A 5,405-nucleotide genomic window follows, 5' to 3' on the forward strand; every position below is an offset into this window, starting at 1 on the left:
TTGGTTATAGTATCATGTTTTATTTAGTGTCATGTGTTTTCTCTTCTTGTACTTTTTGGGGGATTTTTAGAAAGAAACAATATTAATTTTTCTTTAAATTCTTGATAGAACCATTCAGTGAATCCACCTGAACCTGGGCTTTCCTTTGTGGTAGTTTTTTGATTACTAATTCAATCCCTATTTTTGTAGTTATGGGTCTAAAACAGTTCATGTTTTTCTAATGATTTGTCCTTTTCACCTAGTTATCTCATTTGTTGGCATACAGTTTATATTAGTATTTCTTTTGATCCTTTTTATTTATGTAAAGTTAGTTGTAATATCTTCAATCTCATTTCTTATTTTAGAAATGCGAGTCTCCTTTTTTGAGTGTCTATCTAGCTAAAGGTTTATTAGTTTTGTTGGTATTTGGAAAGAACCAAATGTTGGTACTGTTACTTTGCTTTATTGTTATTCTCTATTTTTTGGTATTCTAATTCTGAGCTTTTTTTTTTTTTCTTCTTCTACTAGTTTTGGATATTGTTTCCTTTCTTTTTTTTCTAGTGTCTGTGTTTTAAAAGTCCACTTTTTCAGTTTTACTGAGATATATTGGCATATAACATTATAAGGTATACAACTTAATAATTTGGTACATGTACACATAGTGAATTGATTACTATAATTTCAGTTAACATCCATCACCTCATACAGGTATAAATTTTTTTCTTGTGATGAAACTTTTAAGATCTACTCTCTTAACTACTTTCAAATATACACGACAGTGTCATTAACTATAGTCAATATGCTGTGTATTATCCCCCCAGTTCTTATTTATGTTGTAACTAAAAGTTTGTATTTTTGACCACCTTCACCCATTTCCCCCAAACTCCAGTTTTAGCAACCACCAGTCTGTTCACCATTGCTAGGAGTTCAATTATTTTAGATTTCACGTATAAATGAGATCATACAGTATTTGTCTTCTCTGTCTGATTTATTTTACTTAGCATCATGCCCTCGAAGTCCATTCATGTTGTCACAAATGGCAGGAGTTCCTTCTTTTTTAAGACTGAGAGTCCTAGTTGTATATATAGATACATAGTGTATTCTCTTTATCCATTCATCATTGATGGATGCTTAGAATGTTCCTGTGTTATGGCTATTGTAGATAATGCCAAAATAAACATAGAAATGCAGATACCTTTTGGAGATAGTGATTTCATTTTCTTGGGTGACTGAGTCATATGATAATTCTATTTTTAATATTTTAAGGAACCTCCACAGTATTTTCCATGGTGGCTACACCAACACACATTCCCACCGAAAGTGTACAAGGGTTTCTTTTTCTTTACATCCTTGCCAACACTCACACATATATGGTCTCTTGTCTTCCTGATAACAGCCATTCTATCAGGTATGAGGTGATACCCCATTATTTTATTTTGCATTTCCCTGATGATTAGCCATGTTGAGCATCTTTTCATGTACCTGTTGACCATTTGTATGTATTCCTTGGAGAAATATCTGTTCAGTTCCTCTACCCATTATTTTAATTGGATTGTTTCTTATTTTGGCATGAAGTTACATGAGTTATTTATACATTTTTGGATATTAACCCCTTATCAGAAATATAACTTGTAAATATTTTCTCCCATTCTATAAATTACCTTTTCTTTTTCTTGATGGTTTCCTTTGCTGTGCAGAAGCCTTTTATTTTGGTGTTGTCCCACTGGTTTATTTTGCTTTTGTTGCCTTTGTTTTATGCGTTATATCCCCAAAATTAATGCCATGACGGATGTGAAGGAGCTTATCTCCTATGTTTTCCTCCTTGACGTTTTATAGTTTTAGGTTTCACATTTAAGTTTTCAACCCATTTGGGGTTAATTTTTGTGTATAGTGTGAGAGAGGGGTCTAATGTTCTTGTTTTGTACATGGCTGTCCAGTTTCCCAACAACAGTTATTGAAGAGATTGTTCTTTGCATATTGCATATTCTTGCCTCCACTGTCTTAAGTTAATTGACCAAAAATGTGTGCATTTATTTTGGGGCTTTCTCTCCTGTTCCGTTGATCTATGTGTTTGTTTTTATGCCAGTATTATACTTTTTTGATTCCTATAGATTTCTAGCATGATTTCAAATCAGGAAGTGTGATGCTTCTGGCTTTGTACTTGTTTTTCAAGATTGCTTTCACTGTTTGGAATCTTTTGTGGTTTCATACAAATTTTAGGATTCTTTGTTTTATTTCTGTGAAAAATCCTATTGGAATTTTGATAGGGATTGCATTGAATCTATAGATTGCTTTGGGTAGTGTGGATATTTTAACAATATTATTTTTTCCAATACATGAGCATGAAATATCTTTCCATTTATTTGAGACTTCTTCAATTTCCTTCATCAGTCTCTTTAGTTTTCAAGGTATAAATTTCTCACATCCCTAGTTATATGCATTTAAGTTTTTTATTCTTTAAAAAAAATTTCTATTTATTTGTATGAGAGAGAGAAAGAGAGTGAAAGTGCAAGCAGGGGAGGGACACAAGCAGACTTACACTGAGTGGGGAGGCTGATGAGGTGCTTGATCTCATGATCCTGAGATCATGAGCTGACCTGGAATCAAGAGTCAGATGTTTAACTGACTGAGCCATCCAGGTGCCCCAGCATTTTATTTTTCTTGATGTAATCATAGATGGGGTTGCTTTCTTAATTTCTCCTTTAAAAAAAAAAATGTCTATACAACTTGCCCATAAGCTGTCTGTTAACTTTCTTAACTGTGCATCCTGGCATTGGGATTGATGACTCTGATGGCCAGCTGGGCTGCTCTCTCCACAATGACATTGCGGTTCTTGGAGGAGACCATTGGCAACCATCTTTGCACCATTATTGGTTCCTTGAGGAGACTATTGGGCACCATTATTTTGCACATCAGCAGCACTTCAAATTCCCTGATGTGTGGACTAGGCATTTCCAGAAGCCACTGGGCAGTATGTGCTTTGTTTTCTTGTTGCTCCCATAACCAATGTTGGGCATCAAGGTCTGGCCCCCGAATCTTCTGTGTGCATTATTGTCAGTGCCTCTGGGTTTCTGCCAGTTGTGCTAAATTTTGACATATAGGTCTGACTGGTGCCAGCTGAACTTCTTGGTCCTCTTTCTAATGATCTTGGGCTTCATCAGAGGTCTGAGGATGGCCATGATATTGAGTAGGAGATGGCTGCTCCCTTCTCAGGCAGTGCTGAGGAAAAGAGCTTGATTTCTCCTCCTGATAGTTGATGTTAGTGTACAGAAATGCAACTTATTTTTGTGTATTGATTTTGTATACTACTTTACTGACTTTATTACTTCTAGTAGTTCGTTGTTGTTGTAGTGTATGCAACTTTGTGAAGAAAAATAAATCAGTTACTAGCAGAGTTGCTCACTCATCCATCAACAACTTGCTTCATTTATTCAGTGCTATATTAAATATCATATTGGAAGACAGATTAACTCATAGCGCCAAGCCTCCTTACAATTTAAACGAGAATTACAAAATATTTGAGACCCTATTTTGGAATACAAAGGTGTTTGACTTCCAATTTTCATTCTCTGTAGAACAAGAACAGGCCATTCCTTTATCAACATGCATAAAATACTTCGCATTTTCTGTTCTGCTGATGCTATCAATGCAATACCAATTTTCCAGCCACATCAGTTATAAGCATAAAATATATCATGTAACCTCAAATCAGTAACGGTGGAAGGCTTAAAAAAGACTGGTGCTAGAATAATGCTGTTTCCTTTGATGCGACAACCGAGCATCCATCTCCCTCCCACTCAGATGGTTTCTTCAGCATGTTAGAGCAGTGAGGAATGGCTTTAGTCTCATAACCACGTTAGAGTGAAGACACTGGCCATGTAATAAACATGCTTCATTTTTAAAAAAATTCTGAATCTTGGGCAACTGTTCTCTTGTAACTACTTTCCAGTTTCTAAAAGCAGTTACTGTCCAAAGCTGGAAGAACTTAACTCTTCTCAGATGAGCATGCGAATGGGTGCAGGGAGGCAAACAAAAAATAAAATTAAAACAGATGAGGTCTGATAGGGGAGCAGCCAGGTAAGAAAATAAAACAAACAAACAAACAAAAGGAACAGTGATTTAAAGTTTATTCCAGCTATAATGTAGGTTTTTCTGACTTTACGGAAGCATCACATGCCATAGTTCTGAATCCATTCCCAAGATATTCTGTTGTACTTCTCTCTGTCTGTTTTATGGATCCATGCAATCTCTGGTACTAGGAGTCATCTGGGTTTGGATCACCCACCAATGAACAAGTGGATAAAAGAACTTTCGAAATAGTTACAGCGGGAGACCATTGTGATCTTAGAATATCAAGAGAAATGCTCTCATTACTATTAATATCTGGATGATAAATTCTTGTAAATGCAACTTTAGGTGATTTGAAGGTGTAATCTGCAGGAAAATTAATTGTTAAAAACAATACGCTGCCTCGATCTGAGCTGTCATTAGGTCCCACAATTGTTGCTTGCCAATGACACATGCAATCTCCAACCAGACCTGCAGAACGTTATGCTGGTGAGTCGTGGGCCAAGTCACTATGTTCCTTATTAATCCATTTCAGTGCCTTAGCCTGTTTTTTTTTGCCTGGCTGCTCACTCTCTTGGTGCATACTCAAAGGTCCAGCCAAAACTCTTGATTATCTGAGCAGCGGGGAAGAATTTTCTCCTCATCTCACACTGGCTCTAACAGACACAGGTCCTCCCTCAAGCTGTAGCCTTGGCCTCCTCCCCGTGGGGAAGCTAGTATGTCCCCATAAGAGCTCATGCTCAAGACACAGCCCTTGTAATGGGTTTTTGTTTTGTTTGTTTGTTTTGGTTTTTTTGGTGTAGTTTTTACATTTTTCTATATATAATATGTCACCTGCAAATGGAGACAGTCTTAATTTTTCCTTTCTGTGACATCACCTGGGTGTCCTTGAATTTAGTTCAATTCTGACACTAGCTACCTGGAGACTGTAACCCTCCCTCAGAACAATGTACTGCTTAAAATATAACCCATCCGAAATGATACTAGCCACTTAACATGCTTAGATATAGACTTAAGAAAAACATGTGCTGGCAACAGTCCACCAGGGGAGAGGACGATATAGGTCTTTGAAGCCGAGCAATCGGGGATGATCAGCTCACTCAGAGCAGTACGCTACCTGCTTCATTTTTCTGTTATCTGCCCTTCCTGGAGGGTGCCTGCAGTTAGTCAGACAATCTTTTGTTTGGGCTTACTCTCTATAGGTCATGTACTATGTGACCACACATATTTAGCCTTTCTTCTTACTTATCTACAAGACTCATGGTCAACATGTAACCTACTCTGGCTTCTTTATATGTTGTTACCTGCTTTCCAATATATATGACTGAGGAGTTTTTCAGGGTGACAGTCTTTTGTAC

General features: G+C 36.8%; 1 pseudogene across 1 annotated transcript; it reads right to left on the minus strand.

Annotated features, from left to right (window-relative positions):
• Positions 1-4,148: 4,148 nt before the first annotated feature.
• On the minus strand, positions 4,149-4,579 carry LOC308338410 (ubiquitin-conjugating enzyme E2 D3-like; annotated as a pseudogene). The gene has a single exon. The product of its transcript is annotated as a ubiquitin-conjugating enzyme E2 D3-like (transcript).
• Between the last annotated feature and the right edge of the window lie 826 nt (positions 4,580-5,405).

This window comes from Martes martes (genome assembly GCF_963455335.1).
Source record: "Martes martes genome assembly, chromosome: 2".
Taxonomy (NCBI): domain Eukaryota; kingdom Metazoa; phylum Chordata; class Mammalia; order Carnivora; family Mustelidae; genus Martes; species Martes martes.